This window comes from Dermacentor silvarum, chromosome 1 (assembly GCF_013339745.2).
Source record: "Dermacentor silvarum isolate Dsil-2018 chromosome 1, BIME_Dsil_1.4, whole genome shotgun sequence".
Classification (NCBI taxonomy): domain Eukaryota; kingdom Metazoa; phylum Arthropoda; class Arachnida; order Ixodida; family Ixodidae; genus Dermacentor; species Dermacentor silvarum.
The window spans coordinates 432,478,553-432,496,412 of record NC_051154.1 but is presented as its reverse complement, the minus strand read 5'-3'; the positions used below and the strand labels follow the sequence as shown (position 1 = coordinate 432,496,412).

The window sequence follows — 17,860 nt, the reverse complement described above, 5'->3', positions numbered from 1 at the left end:
ATTTAGTATAATAATGCAAATACAATTCTTGTAAATACAAGTGTTCATGCACGAACACTTGTGCTGACCTTACTGCAGTGTTGTGCTGATGTAATGGCTCGTTCAGAAATCTACAGTAAATAGTTATGCTGAGGTGAAAAAATGTCAGGTGAGGTAATGGTTTGTACTTGTTAATAAACAAGTACACTTCACACAGGTTCATCAGCACACCTATTCAAACTAACATTAATAGTGAAATCCTCCGTTTTTAAGCAAGAGCATGTCGTACATCTCGCAAGCGTTGTTTATTGGACCTTGTAATGGTACTTCAATACACCCATTCTGTTGACAGAACACCACTGGAATGTGTTGCTTGAGTGACAGCTTGCAGCGCACCTGGAAAAGTAAACAAAAGCCAACAGTTTTTTTTTTCACACATGCAATAAGATAACACATAGGTAAAAGCAGTTTGGCTTACATTCACACAGGTAAGAATGCTTCATCATTCAGAACATGCGATACTGAACAAAATTTATTAAATATAAGTGGTTTCCTACAATGCTTATGACTCCTAAGGAAACGTGCATTAGTGTCGTAGAATAACCTGTCACATTAGCAGTTCACTGAAACAAGTGTTATCACAGTTAAAAAAAGACATTTGAGTAACAATAATTACTAGTACTCAAGCAACATATTATGCATAAAATCTACTTTTAGAAAGCAGCATGAATAGCTCGAGCTAATTAAATTACTCGGAAACTGCTATTCTGCCAGCAAAGTAAAAATCGCGGTGGCATAGTGGCGCCGAATGGCGCAGGATAAAATCCGATGCATAACGTCCACATTTCAATGGCAGCAAAGTGCAAAAACACCCCCATAAGGTGCATTGGACACATACCCCGGGTGTTAAAAGTTAATCCAGAGTTCCCCCCTAAAGTGTCCCTCCCTATAGCAGTGTAGATGAAGCGTACAATATTTTTATAAATAAATTTTGTGAAATATATGATGCATGTTTCCCGTGGTCCACAAAGCGCCAATCTAAAAAAATTAGAAAACCATAAATTACGCCATCTCTTTATAAACAGATAAGAAAGAAAGACAAGATGTATCAAAAATTCTTATCCAGCCGAGATTTGGCCGACCTGGCTGCATTCAAACAGTTCAGAAATAAATTAAACAGTGAGTTGTGTAAGGCGCGTAAGGAATATCATACGAATATATTTGAAAAAGACGGGCGCTGTGATGCGAAATTAGTTTGGAAAACAATAAACGCAGTCATTAACACGCCCAAGCCATCAAATTCTATAGGAAGTCTTACAATAAACGGTGTAGCGTTAATGGGTACTGAACTAGGGGATAGCTTTAATAAACACTTTATTGGTCTCCCTAAAACAGACTACAACAAAGATGCTACCTGCCTAATTTCTGTAAAGACACCCGACTCCTTTTTTCTCCCCCCTACACACCCATTCGAAGTTTTTGCTACACTAATGGCTTTGAAGAATAGCTCCAGCCTTGACGCAGAGGGTCCGTCAGTAAAACCAATTAAATTTGTAGCCGACCTTCTTGCGCCTCACTTGTATATATTTAACCTATCGATATCCTCCTCTGCCTTCCCAGACAGACTAAAACTAGCCAAAGTGATTGTTATCCATAAATCTGGGATGACACAAGACATGGGTAACTATCGACCACTATCGATTCTGCCGCTTTTCTCGAAACCACTAGAAAAAATCTTGCTCAAGCGTTTGGAAAATTACTTCAATGATAATAGCATGTTTACAGATTCCCAATTTGGTTTTAGACAAGGCTTATCTACAGAATCTGTGCTACTTAAACAAAAAGAACTAATTTTGCAAAACATTGAAAATAAACTTTTAACACTGGGCATTTTTGTTGATTTCAGCAAAGCATTTCACTGTATTATTCATGACATTCTTTTAGATAAACTTTATGCAGACGGTATAAGAGGCAATCCGCTTGAGCTGATAAGGTCATACCTTGAAGAGCGGCAGCAATCTGTATGCGTCGATGGTTGTAGTTCCAGTTTTGAATATATACGATGCGGAGTACCACAAGGCAGCATCTTAGGTCCTTTCCTTTTTAACGTGTTTATAAATGATCCCGTCCATATCTCCAAGAAAGCTAAATTCATAATATATGCCGACGACACTAGTTTATTTTTATCTGGAAACTCATCGAATGAGCTACTGCTTGAAGCTAACATCATATTAGAAAGCCTCCATAACTGGTCACATGTAAACAGCTTAATGATTAATTATAATAAAACAAAGGCGGTCATTCTTCGTTCAATAAATCGGAATGTTACAATATCAATCCCACTGCTTATTGGAGTTTACGTCATCGAAATCGTAAATATAAATCTCTTGGCGTAATATTTGAAGAACATCTTAAATGGGCTGATCACTTTCATTATCTTTCTTCAAACTTGTCAAAATCTGTAGGAGCTCTTTCACGAGGGCGCGACTTGTTTCCCGTGAAAGTAAAAAAATTAATATATCATTCACTATTTCATTCTCAAATAAGTTACTGTCATCTTGTGTGGGGAACTGCGGCTCGCATGCATCTAAACCAACTACTACTTCTGCAAAAAAAGCTATCCGCATAGTTTCTGGCTCAGACTACCTAGCTCATACCAGACCATTGTTTATTAAACATAGAATACCTCCCATTCATCATCTAGTGTCATTTGCCATACTTCGCACCTTGAATAACTTGATCTTACCTCGAGCTAAGTTCATAATCCAACTATCATGGGTGACACAATCGCACACTCATACTAGCACCAGACGCAAAGAGAAATGGCATCTACCACGACTTCGCACAACGTATGGCTCCCAAATGTTGCATTTCGTGGTTCCGAACACCCTAAAAACAAACAAATGGTACATAGAAAATATGAACCTAAGCAAAAAAACATTTGTTCAGCAATTTTTTGAGCATGTGGTGGGCTAAAACCCAACTTAGAGATTCTTTTAAGATTTTTTGCCACGGTATAAAGGGAAAATACTGCTATGTATTTTGTTTGAACATGATGTGCTATATCGTAGTGTGGAATTGCAATCATGTTTTAAACATTCTGTTTCTGCTATACCACTGTTTTTTTATTTTTTACTATCAGTGCATTGTATATTTGAATTTTACTTTTGTCTTGCATTTAGTTTAATTGTAATTCTGTATTGTGTACCGTTCCTTGATTCATGATATATGTGAAATTGTATTTTTCCGCTTCATTGCTGCCATTTTGTAAATGGGCCCCGGACCCCGTCAAACTGCTTCAAGGCAGCTTTTTGTCTCGGGCCTTTTTCTCTTGGAGAAATAAAATGAATCTTGAATCATATTGTGCAGAAGGACTTGGTGTTAATCAAGTTGGTGTTTGCTGAGCAAAGATATTGTAGCGCAAAGGCACAAATACACAGACGATACACATACACACGTCACAGGCGCTACTAGCAACTTTATTTGAAGGACAGCAAGATACAGTATATGTACTCTTCATAACGCGCAGGCGCACCAGCCATTTCGGGCAGACCACAGAGGGCGATTATCAGGGCTAACACTATCATTTTGACGATCTAAAGAAAGCAAGTTCCGCGTCGTACAAAACAACTGATGTCTGACTTACACAAGCACTACTTTTTTATGTAAAACGCTTTCAATAGCTCACATGCGATTTATCTTTACTTCTGCCCAGGATCTTCCCATCATGAAATCTCGCACAAGGATAGGCTTTACAGTGTGCTGAAATATGCGCATTCAAGTCTTTTGTCACGTTAGCATGCTCCATCATTCAATCATTGATGCAGTGGCCAGTTTGTCCTACATAGGACTTTCCACAAGACAGTGGGATTTCATAAACCACTCTGGTGGCACATCGCCAGTAAGGTGTGACGCGTTGTACTTGGCAGCCTACCTTAGATCTGCCCATTATGGGGGGACACAGTTGTGCCAGCCTATTGGGAACAGAGAACACTACAAAAGCGGGCACACTGGCGAATGAGGCCAGAGCTGGTGAGCGGTGTGGCAAAAGGCCACAAGTTGTACCGTTTGTGCATAACTTGAGCCACAATTTAAAGAAAGTGGCGAACAGGCATGGAGTGCCTGTAGTGTTCTCTGTTCCCAATAGGCTGGCCCAAACGTGTCCCCGCATAATGGGCAGATCTAAGGTAAGCTGCCAAGTACAACACGTAACTCCTTATGGGCAATGTGGTCCCGGAGTGGTTTATGAAATCCCATCTTGTGCAAACTCCTATGTAGGACAAACTGGCTGCTGCATCAATGATCGAATGAGGGCACATGCTAAAAAGATGATGACAGAATTGAATGTGCATCTGTCAGCGAGCTGTAAAGTCTACAATTGTCGTGCGAGATTTCATGATGTGAAGATCCTGGGCAGAAGTAAAGATAAAATCGCATGTGAGCTATTGAAAGCATTTTACATAAAAAAGTAGTCAGACATCTGTTGTTTTGTACGACGCGGAACTTGCAGGGGTGCAACAGCCAAAATTGGGTTTGGAGCAATTTTTGGAGCAGGAAAATCTTGCTTTTGGAGCAGGTTACGGGGGGGGGGGGGGGGGAAACACTCTTTTGGAGCACTAAATCCCAAATTTGGAGCAGTTTCGCAAAGAAAACTTACTCATAAACTGCCATAAAATTTACCCGGGATAATAAATGCACACCCCAACTTTGCATTGGATTTCTGGGGGGGGGGAGGTGCGGTCAATACGCATTTATATACGGTAATTCACATTACCACCGTACGTGAGGGCAGGGGCGCGATCGGAGATCGTTGTTCGCAGCGCGCGTTCAGTTTCACCGTGCACGGTTGACCTAGGCCGCGCCCGGCGAAATTGAACGCGTGCTCCGAACAACGACCTGATCGCGCCCCAGCAGTGCACTGCACGCAACTTTTTCCGCCAAACACGTGGAAAGTACACATGCATTTCTTCGCAAATGGTTCCCTTTCAGTTTTTTTTTTCTGACGATATGTCGCGACGTTCCGGCAGTAGTCGAAACATACAGCGGAAGAGGGACTAGCCAAGTTAGCACAGAGTAACAGACACGCACGCTCGCATACATGGAGAAAAAGCGAAGATGCAATGATAGATACCGTTTTGTTCTCCCTTTTGTGTTTGTTTCGGCGTTAAATGGCTGACTATGCGGACAGTCAATCTCTCCCTCTATTTCCCGCTCTCTTGGCTCAATCCGACCGAAGGGGAGCTTAGCGAACATGGGCGGCAAGCATGCACACGTCTAATGTCAATGACAGAGAGATGGACAGAGAGAGTTTGGGGTTGACGTCAATGTTTATGTCACCATGAATAAAATGAAACGAAAACTTTAGTCGTGCTAGTTTTGCTCTACTTTGCAGTGTTAAAAAACCACCTCTCTTTAATAATTTAGTCAATGAATCAGTTAACTGTATTTATTAAAACATAACCTTATTGCCTTTCTCTGCACCCATTCCATTCTTGCAATGAGTTATTTTGTGTACGGAAACCAAACAATATTGGTGTGCTCCAGCACTGTTCGAACAAGCATTTTGTAGGCCAGCAAATTTTATCTGGGGGCGAAAGACGAAGGTGTCTTCTCAGAAAGAAGAGTCGGTTTAGTGCTCACCATGTGCATTGATTTCCACTTGGTTATTTTGTTCACATGGCTTTCCCATGGGAGAGCGTATGTTAAAGTGACACCTAAATATTTACGCTGAAATGCACAAGTGAGAGGTGTGTCATTAATAATGTAAGTAAACTCAGATATCTGTTTCTTTCTTACCGTTAGCGTTGCAGATTTTTCGGCACTTAGTCATCTGTCACTCCTGACAACAAAGAAAAGGCAGAATTTTGTATATGGTGATTATCACTGTGATTAATTTCGCGGTACGAAATACAATAGTCAGCAGATAGACGGACATTACAATGTAATAGGGAACACAAATTTTTTATGTATATTAAAAATAAACCTGGGTCCGAAACACTGCCTTGGTGCACTCCCGATGCAACAGGTGCTAAATGGGAAGCTTCGCTATGAATATACACGAATTGAGAGCGGTATAGATCGGCACAGTGACTCATGAGTGCACTCACTCACACTCGCACTCATTTCAAAGGGGTGAGTGCGAGTGACTGCCAGTGAGTGTGAGTGCAGGTGAGTGCGAGTGAGTGCCAGTGAATATGAGTGTAAGTGAATGCAAGCGAGTACCAGTGAGTGTGAGTGCAGGTGAGTGCGAGTGAGTGCCAGTGAGTGTGAGTGCAGGTGAGTGCGAGTGAGTGGAGGTGAGTGTGAACGTGAGTGAGTGCGGGGCCTGGAAAAAATTATGGTGAGTGAGTGTTCTCCCACACTGCCGACCTATGGCATCAGGGCGTCCCCATGAGCCATTTCATCGAATCATGGTCGTACCCGGGCGCCCCAGTGGGCACACGAGTGCATCGGGGCGAATTGCGGCTGGCGGTCTGTAGTTCACGGACCGCTGGCCAACGGCGAGATCTGCCTGTCGCACAGCAACGTGACCACTCGGTGACAGAGGAGTGGTCGCGGCTACGCTCTGGCATCGCCGGCAGCTTCACTGCTGCTAATCACTCGCCACCGATATCGTCGCTAGGCCTTTTTCAGTTCACTTCGATTCTGTAGTGGACGGCGCTTCAGCACGAACCACCGACGCTCCCAAGCAGCAATCTTTTGTTACCGTCGTTGCCGCTTTACCCTCTCCTCGCAATAACTTCACACGATGAAGAAAACATGCTGATATTTGCAGCGCCACCAGCTGCGATGCGAGCATGGCCGAGCCGCGGTTCGCTGTCCGTCGTCGGTAGCCATGCACTGCAGCTGAGCTTCACTTGTATCGGAACTCTCATTAGTGATAAACGTTTCACCGTGGACATGGGTTTTAATAAAGTGAACATTACGCGTCACTTTACTCTCGCGGACATAATTTTGCATGGAATAGAAGCTGCATAACCAATGTTTGCGTCGCCGATCGCGGCGCCGCGCCGGTGCAGCGTCGATGCGCTTTCTCTATATCTTTTGGTGGTTTTGAGTAACGGTGGTGTTGAGAGTGATAAACACCCCTAACAAATCTTTGGCTTAATAAAGTTCATGTTCAATAAAATTTTAATGCTATTCCCACAGCGCTTCGTTTTTCTTTGCGGAAAAATTTTGTCGTGGCCATCTTGAATTTTGGTGCCGTTCCGGGATAGCGCCCCCCCTAACTTTGGCGGTAATTTCGAATTGCTCGGAATTTTACGGTAGTCATATTGGGCACCTTTCATGAGTTTTTGTCCACAAAATCAAGCAGATAAAGACATTAACCTGAGTCTGCAACTGTTAATGCATTCTGTTTGGTAATGATAATTTTATGGTCATTAACCCAAGCCCCAAGCCAAAAAAGCCCCTTTTTTGGAGCCGAGACAGGTTCCTGGATTACACCATGCAAGGTAAGCTCGTCGGCCTTTCTCCTGCTTCAGAAAGAGCTTACTGCTGGCACGTTACACGATGCAGGTTACTTTCGTCAGGGCTGGGTGAAGTGCCAGTGTTGAAGTTCAGTCTTTTGCACAGAATGGCAGTTTTAGGTTTACTGGGCTTGTAGGAAGACAAGCTCATGATAAATTCCTGGTTTGAACAGGCTGTTTTGGTTATAATACATCAAGCTTCCTTGTGACTGCCCGCACAGGTGGTCCATTAGTCTCGCTTTGAAGTGTATGTGGGAAGACGTGACGCGTTTCGTTGCCCACATTTATTATATGCTCCTCACAGACGCTGTTGCTCTTGCCGCCGTTGTTCTTGGCGTCTTGTCGCGTTCTACCTCGCGCTCAGCTCGCACGAGCGGAGCAGCCGAGGGGCCGCATCGTCGTCGCCGTCGAGACGCTGACGGCTCGCCATATCATCATACACTTGTCGTCATCCGATTATCTTCAGGCAGTTATCATACCATCGTCGTCACGTGCACCTGGACCTCGTAGGCCCTTTGCCCCCATCGAACAACAGCCGCTATATGTTAACGTGCGTTGATCGGTTCACGCAGTGGCCTGAGGCACTACCGCTCACCGACATCACGGCAGAGTCAGTTGCCCGCGGACTCATCACCATGTGGATAAGCCGTTACGGAGTTCTCAAGACCATCACAACAGATGGTCACGCGTCACGTCTTCCCACATGTACATTTAGCTGTATGTCCCAGAAGACCCGAATAATGGTCTGCTCTAATTCACACTTGGCGAAGAATGCTCGAGTTTCCAAGCTCTTGATTTTCTGTCAGCATCCTTGAACTCTTGCTGCCAGTAATTTCTTCTCAGCTGGCCGAATTATCTCGAGGCCCCACGGTGACACTACCGATGCTCTCAAGCGTAGACTTTTAGGGATAAGGTTCTTTGCAGGAAAGGTGGCACTTACAGATTTCTATACTGGACGCGAGTGAGACGAATCAGTGTGTCTTGGTAACAATGTTTTGTGGATAAGTTCTGTAGAAGGTGTTGTCAAGGGTTTGACGAAAATTCATTTAGCCAAGTAACATGACTACGAAGTTGTGGTGAATGCCCAAGTGCCTATCATCGTGTCAGCGACATACAATTTTTCGTAAAACGTTTAACTCATACGTTTAACTCATGCAAGATGTACCCAAGATTTGCCGGTTCATTTCACTCACATCTTGAATAGCCAACTGTAAGTGGCACCTTTTCTTAAACTACATATGCAAAGCCAGGAGTCTTATCCTGAAAAGCCTTTAATTGAAGACATCACTAGTGTCGGTGTGGGGCCTCAAGATAATTCAGCAAGCCGAGAAAAAATTGCTGACAGTACAAGTAAAAGTATGCCAACAGAAAATGAAGGACTTGGAAGCCGATGTATTCTTCGCAAAGTGTCAACCACAGGGTCGTTGTTCACGAGTTCCCGAAGGCGCAACTCCATGCCAACGCTAAGAAAACACCAGGGCAGGCAGTTGAAAGAAATTTAGTGCTCTAAGAAAAATGCGGCCACTCAAACCATGGAAGTTACGTTTAACTTGTCTTCTTTACAACTACACTGAACCTAAAAACGCTGTTTTGGGTAAGGGAACAAACACCAACACTGGTGCCTTGCCTGACTCTATGAGAATCACCTGCGCTGTGAATGGTGCCGTCAGTGCATTTCCTTCCGAAGATGAGGCCTGCACCTGCACTGTCAGTGTGCTGTACAAATTGCAGAAGCACATCCCACAAGCTTGTCGGCCTAGCAAAGAAGCTGTGTGGGACTCCAAAAACCCATAGAACCAACGAACACAAACCCAAGCCCCATCTTTTCACCACTCGCTTTATATTGCTGTGCAAGCAGTAAAATTTGATGGTGCTAGTGGTGTTCTGTCCTGTCACCTCGCCTTTCCTATGAATTTTGTGCTAAATAAAGCTTTTTCTTGGTGAAAGAGTGCTAGTTTAAGGCATAAACCAGCTCCATGACAGTTTGCAATTAAGGAGTGTGAACATTTGCTGAAAGTAGGTCGACGAAAAATATTGCAAAAACAGCACTTTAAAAAAACACACAAGTGTATCTATCACCATGGCCAACCCATCTGTATTCTATCTTAACATATTTTTCAAAATTGAAGCTCAAAACTGATATCCAGGTGCAAGCTCTCCATATCATATTACCTTGTCAATGATGAAGCAAAGCACACTGGTGCCTGGATGTTGTGGGACCAACTCAGGTGTGGAGATCAGCACTGATCAGCAACACAGCAGTCTGTTTACACTTTCTCTGCAGGCCCAGCCATACCTGTATTAATACAAGTGGGCTTAGTGTCACGTGAGTATAATATAAAAAGTTACACTCTGAACAAAGCAATCCTTGTTCGGCATATTTATGAAAAAAAAACAGATATTCTCCATATAGCAAGCTTCACTTTGAGTAACAAATCCTGCACTATAAGAAAAATATGATGCACGAGTCATCTATGCAAGAAAATTATTTTAAGATCCCTTTTTTTGCCTCCCTCCTCCTCCTCGTGTATAGATGGCAGTCACGTTAAGTAAACTAGGCCAGACAGCCACATAGTGTAAGCAAAGGTGGTCACTTGGTGGGCCAATTATGATACCATAGCACGACATGCATCCTTACAGTCGTTTTTTACAAGCTGGCCATCCTGCAGGCACAGCGATGATGGTTAAAGCACCCATTAGCGCAGCAGCATAACTTGGCATGTCTACCAGGAGGCTTTCAGTACACTTTGACAACTATCCTCCTATGGCTTGAGCCCAATTTTTCACAACATAAGGCAAGCTTGAAGAATCTGCTCTTTAAAAAGTACCGCAATAGCTTTGCAAGTTCAGTACTATGTGTAGAACCAATCGAATTGTTCTGCAACCAAGTAAGCATCCCCTTTTCATACACGTAAATATCAGCAACACCACTACTGACATATGGGCATTATGCAGACAAAAACACCAAGCGCAAGACCTGAAGCTTGGGCAAGTTGATAACAGTTCATTTTGATGGTGTTCATAGCACACACATGCCAAAAGAATAAGCGACAGGCAGACAGTGACAATGAAATGTCCTCTTTCACACTCTGTGTCTCCCTTAGTTCCTAGGAATGTGTGAGCTGTGAATGCCACCATCTGCCTGTCCCTTATCTCAGAAAGTCTGCATTGTGAACAGCTTGGAAAGGAACATAGAGACCAGATATTGCTACAATAGATGAAGAAATGGAAACATGCTCTCTGATGCAGCACATCTTTAAGCAATTTAATTTTCAACCAACATCCTAAGCCTGCCGCGCTTAAAAAAGCTCACTCAAGTTGCTGTGCAAGACAACAGTTTGCTTTTGCAGAAAATAGAGTTACATTTATTCCATTATTTTGGCAAACTGGTACTTCAGTATTGTGAAAAGGTGGAATCAGTGAAAACCCGCTTATTGTTTGTGTAACAAAAAAGCCTACAGTCAGCTACAGAGATCAGGCTTGATATAAATCTGCCAGTCAACAAGGTAAATCATTATTTCCATGACTGTTGAGGTAAAAAGAATTGCTGACAAATTCCCGACACACTGAACATGTTTTGGAGAAGACAGTGCTTTTCTACTGCAACCGTTTAACAGAGCTCCAGTGAATAGAGTATGATATAACTTATTGCCGGACATTTCAAAAATATTCTTTTTATGGCTTCTTAGGGACTTGGGGAAATGAGGAGTAAGCGCAGTGACATCTCTGAGCACCTCAAAGAAAATACTGGTGATTACATGCCAACACAAACTGCTGACATGCAACATAACTTTCGGGCAGTGTTGTCTCATGCTACATCATCCAGACAAAACTTTAAGGGGACACTGAGGGAAAAATAATTATTTAAGCTGCATTATTGAATTACTCTTCTGCAACACCAGAAAAACTGCAGTTACCAAAAGAAGAGGCTTGATAAGCTAGAAAATACACAAGAACGAAATACAGGTTGTGAAACCACAATAAAGTTCCCGCACTTGCTGGCTGTCTGCTAAGCCCTAGTTAATTTGTTTTTGGCAAAATTTAACTATATTGCATTCTAAAGAGGCAAGAACTGCACTTAGCAATTTTTGAGCAAGTGTACTGAATTACAACAGCCAAAATATCCGAAAATACTCTGGAATGCACGATGTCCCCCAAGGTACCAGCACTGACGTTTTGCCACAGAATTTGGCAGGAAATGCAACTTGACCTTCAATTTCTTTTCCAATAAATAGCCTCTCATCACAAAACTAACACAAAAAGAAAGAATACATGATGCGTCTAAACTGATTCAGTGTCTCCCTTTAGCGTTCCTTTAAGGCCAAATTTGTAAATTTATTCGGTGAGGTATGTGGCCGGGGTGATTTTGTGCACATTCATACCAATTATTCTTGGCCTAGCGTAAGTGCCTTTGTATGCCATGCAACATGAAACTGAATAACAGGATTCACTGTAAAGGGAGAAATGAATGGGATTCGCCTAGCATGGCGTATCTGCACAGGCTTAAGAGAAAAGTGGCTGCATGGCCTAAATAAAAAAATTAAAATAAAATCACACTTTGGGCAGGTGTCACGTTGTGGTACTACCTCAACATCTTGACAAGTGCTTATTCAGTCTGTACTTATCCCAAAAGCTTGCTAATGAAATACGCCCCTTTTGCACTACCGTATTTACTCGAATCTAGGCCGACTGCGATTCTAAGCCGACCCTCCAAAAGTTCGAAGTCAGAAAAAAAAAAACTTACCTCAAATGTAGGCCGAACGAAAAACCGAGGACAGCATTCGCAAAATGAAACAGCATTTATTAAATTTGACCACGCCGAGCTCATTCTATGTCACCACCGCTGCTAGCCTCGTCGCAATCTTGCTTACTGCTGACATCTTCGAACAGTGCGCTATAATCAGTACCATCCAGCGCATTAGAGATGCTGCATTTTTGGAAGGAGCGCACGCAAACCATCTCCCGTGGCCCCCTCCAACGACAGACCGATGCCGAAGTTTCGCCCGGCTTGAACGTTTGACGATGCCTCTACGGCTAGCACAACTACCGTATTTACTCGATTCTCACGCTTCCTCGATTGTAACGCGCACCCGTTTTCCTTGAGGAAAAAAAAGTCCTTTACCAGTACCGCGCACCTCATGCTTTCAAACAGAAATACAACTTTCTGTCATTTGGAAAAATAGATTTCCTCCCTATGCACTGAAGTTGTGATGAATAAAAAAAAGTCGCAGTTTCGCCCGAAAGGCGATGCATCGAATGCGATAGCAAATTAGTAGACCGCTATTAACAAGCACGGTGCCACGCGTGCACAAGCAAACGTGAACACATCTCGCTCGTTGACCGCGGAAACGAACTGTCAGAACGCTGGAGAAGAAGCGCGCCTTCGAGCTAGCATGCCTCTCGCTTCAACGCGGCGAAAACACGGCGCGCGGCGGACTTTACCCGTCGCAGATTGCTTTCAAGATGGGGCCAAGGCGATCGTATCGCCGGAGTGGATCGTCGCAGATTACGTCCTGCTTCAGTCCACTGAAACCGTTCCGCATTGCTTTGCTGGCGAAAATCCTCTCCTGTTTGCGCCAGTCCCGCTCGCAAGTTTCGAATTCTCCGAACGCCCGTGATGCGGCCCGATTTCTGTCCGTCTCCGCACAGATGTTCACTTTCCTTTTAAATGCGGCATCATGATGAACTCGGTACTTCATGCTGATAGAGCAGATGCTGAGAATGTGAAGACAGACGGTAGACTATCGCCTAAGCACGTGTACTGCAGCACACGGAGGAAGCTTCCGCATGTTATGGTAGCTAGGCTCGACGCGCGTGCGAGGCGGCCATTTTGAAATGCTGACGTAGATTTAGGGTCGTGTTGAAAGTGCGCGTTAAATTCGAGTAAATACAGTATTCGTTTAGAAAGCGGCACTATAGTGGCATCGCCCATTTGGTACCATTACGATAACGCCACACCGCGTGCCGATGCTGCACCATACCGATACTACCGATACAACGCAGGTCAAAATGGTGACGTCGCTCGTGTACTTCAGTTGGCTGCTGGCGCGGCTAGTAGCGGCTGAGATACTGACTTTTCTAGATGGCGCTAACTATGCACCATATTTATCAATTTCAGTTAAAAACTGGCGCGTCTTTTTAAATCCTCGAATCTAAGCAGACCCTAGAGTTTCGTATGCGATTATTTGAAAAAAAAACTATCGGCCTAGATTCGAATAAATACGGTAATTGTGTCTGCGCCGAAGAGGCTAAGGTTAAATGTTAGGTAGTCACACACATTTTAACAGTCAAATTCAAGTGTATTACGACTTTTGTCTGCCACTTTTCATAACGTGTAGTGGTCGACATAGCACATTATGATCTAATTATTGTAGGACAGCATGGCCTGAGCACGGCGTACCTAAACACTTTGTTAGGTGAGATAGCATTCTTTCGGTACTTTCGGGGAGCAGCCCAAGCCTTATTCACAACAAAAACCTTGTTTCCCTGAGAATGTCCGACAATCGCATATTTCAAATAGACCATTTGAAATGCACACAAAGTACAGCATGGTTTCGAGGGTACCACTAACTATTGAAATGCACATCATCCAAGTTCAGCAGTCAACATCATAACTAAGCATGTAGAAGTGCATATTAGCAAGTTGACAGAATAGTAAGGACAAGATGAGAGAGATGGTCCCCACTATAGGAAAAGCTACAGCAGAGTTCAAGCTCTCTCCCATGTAATATGCGAAAGGGCAAAGCATACCCAGCTTTCGGTCACACTCTCACCTGTGGCCACTGCACCAGGCTGACTGACACGCATAACCAGCAGTTTGTGATACATTATCAAACCTGCAATTTATGTGAGATCAGAGATCAGCTTCAAGCTTGGTGGTATGCTGCTCTAGGGATTTATTATGAACTGACTAATTTAAATGTTATGCTTCATGGTTTGTTGCAAGCTTGAGGAATTTACTTATTCATTTCAAAAACATACCTCATAGGCTCCAGCTGCAGTACTGCATAAGGTGACAGAAAGAACATTGTGAGCCAAAAAAAGAACATAAAATAATACAAGTAAAAAAAAAGAAATACTCTTTCACACTGTCATTACTTATTTGGCAGCTAGCTTGTAAAAGTGAGTAGAAACATTGCCATGCTGGTAGTGCTTTAAAAGATTAAAAAATAAGAGATTAAACAGAAGATTCAAACACTTTCGAACCACTTTTCGTAGCTTTTTCTTTCGACGTACCTTTAGGAATGTGAATCAATGAACCCCCCCCCCCCCCCGCCTTAAAAAACGAGAAAAAAAGTGTCATACATGATGTTTGACTACTTAGAGAAATAAATCTAGGAACACAGAATCTGTGCAGGCATGTATGTTAGGAATTAAGTGCAGTAATACTTGTATAACTTGCACTGCCCTGCTGCTTTCGTTGGGCAACTCATAACAAGACATAAAAGGATATGTGTGCCTCAAAACACAGTTCCTAAAAAATGTCACTATACAGTCAGTAAGAAGCATATCATGCATATATAGTCAAGCCCCCAATTATACTTAACTCAGAGAAGGCTACTTAGGTATATTGATTAAACTGAAGGTAGGCGATATTTTAAAATATACAGTTCAAGTAGTACTTGAATCGTACACCGAAACTGGCAGTTATGAATATCGCATCTAAAGCAAAAGTGTTGTACATTATGCAAAACCTGCCAGCCTGTGAACTTTATATTTTGCAAAAATCCTAGACACAATCCTTTGTTGGAAAGTCCAGCATGTATTTTCTTAAAGCTTTCTCTCCGCACCTACACTATTTAATAGACACATTACTATTATTTAATCGACACAATAAACCATTAACTTGGAACAGCAGAAACTGAGAACATTGTTTTTAGACCAGTGTACTTTTTTTAGTGCTTTTGTTGTTGCCGATTTAGCCGGCTGCACGATTGTATCTCAATAAAATCGTCTAAGACGGGTGTCATACAGTGCACTTTTCATCGCGATCAAGCCCAATCGGGATCAACTTCCTCGATTGTTATTGGCACCTTTGTGCGAGCCAATTTCAGTCGCTAATTTCGATCTCGATCGGGCTTGTTCGTACCAGAAGCGCATGTGTGACACCGGTATTAAGGAAGTGCCCCTCTGGTATACTAGTTAGGGATTTTGCATTGCTAATAAAGCAGCACAAGTGCCATCACATTTTACTAATTGTTTTACATGCAATTTCGTGCTCTCATACCACCCCATCTTTCTAGATTCTTACAACAGATCCCCAATAGAATTTCATTCTCATAACTCAATGCAACAATAGTAAAATTGTAGAATGAGCCCAAATTTGTAAATCTCGCCCAAAGTATCGGGACCGATGGCAGGTACGAATTATACCAACAGAACCTAGAACTCATAAGTGGCCGTGACCGTTTTGTACACACCTTGTCAAAGCAAGCAGATCAGATTCCTTGTCGGGCTGCTCAGGCTGCATTTTGCCACAGGCTCCCATGTGGTGTAGAGATGCCTCCGTTTCACGAAATCGTGACATACCTGAATAAGAAATGTTCAGTTCATTGTGATCACTGCTGAAACACCAAACTTATGATTGCACAACACCGCGTTAAATTGTGAAAGGGCCTAATACAGCCAGCTACATGGTTGTGTAAATAGTTCATTCTGACATCACGGGTAGTTATTTAACCTGTCAAATGCACGAAAACATACAGAACACTCAACACAAGAAACACAGGTTGTCTTGACACTCTATATGCAGAAAAATTTGCATACAAGCTAAAATGTGCTCACGAGTCCGACGGAACAATCCGGTGCCGTCTCGCGCAGATGTTAGCTGTGAAGGCAACACGTCAACGTAATTCTAGAAATGTATATAAGATTTCTGGCTGAAAAATTACGTACAGAAGCAGTGACATTCGAGGCTTCAATTTTTGTGCCCGTTCAGACTAAACGATACTCGGCGCTAGTATACTTCATAACAGAAAGCAAAGAAACAATAGATGAAGCTCTTGGCAACATTCTATACTTCTTTGAGGATAATTTTCATGAAATTTTTCGCTAAATGTGTACTACGCCATTAACAACGAACATTAGGAAAGCACGTTTATAATTTTTGCCGCTGTACTAATCATCTTGTGCTCCGCATAACAAGGCACACTACACGAACCATAAAAATGCGCCAAGCGCCGCACTTACCTTTTGAGGCGGACTCGGTAAACGCTCCTTCGTGTCAGGTACGGCGGCAGCGACTGCACGAAGGGTCCTTCCAGCATAAACACTGTTAAATTGCGGATGAACTACGGCACAACTTCCAACACATTCTTCCGTGCACTATGAACCGCTGCGAGATCGGCGAGAGTAGAAGAGGCTGCTATTGAGCCGGGAACAAAGAAAGCGCGAATGGACAGAACTACGACGACCAACAACGCCGCACCGCACGAAAGATACAGCTAGCTAGCAGCGTTGCACAGGCCCAGGGTCTTAGCGATTGCTGATGCGCACAAAAAAGAGCACATTTTCTCTCGGCAAAGCGTAAATATGATTAATCTACCACAACGACCGTCCGCAATACAGCCCATGCTCACTGACAGCCCAACGTTTCTAGACTGGTAACATTTTGACAGCCAAACACGGCGAAAAAACGTCATTTTGTCATGATAGAGGCACCGAAAGCTTTGCAAAAGCCGGATAAACGTCATGGCGGCCATATTGTTTACATTGTCGTCTACCGTGTCGTCTTCTCTGGCAACGTTGGTCTCTGGCTTCTCGGAACGGTGCTCCGTTCTTTTTTCGGCCTTTATTCTATGGTGCTCCACGGTAATCGTGATCGCATGGATGGTGGCGGCTGGTATTTGTATGTTATGCGAGTGATGCGGCGTGTTTCAACAACGTTTCTTTCATCATCGAGGACAGCAACCTGCGGATCAGACGTATCAACCGATCAGGGCCGTTAAATCGCAGCATATCGTGGTTTGGTTTGTGAATTCTACGAGGTGTTCGTGTTTTATGCGGCGGTATCGACCACGCATTTGGTGTCGAGTGGCGTCGTCGACGCACTTTGTTCTGGCTTGTGTGCCGTTTTGCGGATGTGTATAGTTCATGAGCAGTGACGTCTCTGCATCGGACGCTGCTGCCACACTGGCTTGATTTGCGTTCTAGCGAATGCGCGAGAACTTCCGCACTGTCTGTCGCAAATGCTTTCGGACATTGCTTGTGTTCTGTGTGTGTGTGTGCGTGCACGCGCGTCTGATATGCGTCGTTATTGTGTCAGCGATTTGCAAAAGTGTTTTTACATTTGTTTTGGGCGTGCGCGAACGCCAGGATCTGTTGCATGTTCGTCATTTAACGACCCTGCTTGAATGTAGGGACAATATTTTGGTCGTTTCGAGGTCAGCTTTTCACGCATCGCAAAGCGTTGG

General features: G+C 43.4%; 1 long non-coding RNA gene across 1 annotated transcript; it reads right to left on the bottom strand.

Annotated features, from left to right (window-relative positions):
* Positions 1-270: 270 nt before the first annotated feature.
* On the bottom strand, positions 271-17,040 carry LOC125942587 (uncharacterized). Its single transcript, XR_007465240.1, has 4 exons — positions 16,638-17,040; positions 15,869-15,977; positions 9,621-9,744; positions 271-375 (listed from the first exon to the last, which is right to left on the bottom strand). It is a non-coding gene; the product is annotated as an uncharacterized LOC125942587 (long non-coding RNA).
* Positions 17,041-17,860: the final 820 nt, after the last annotated feature.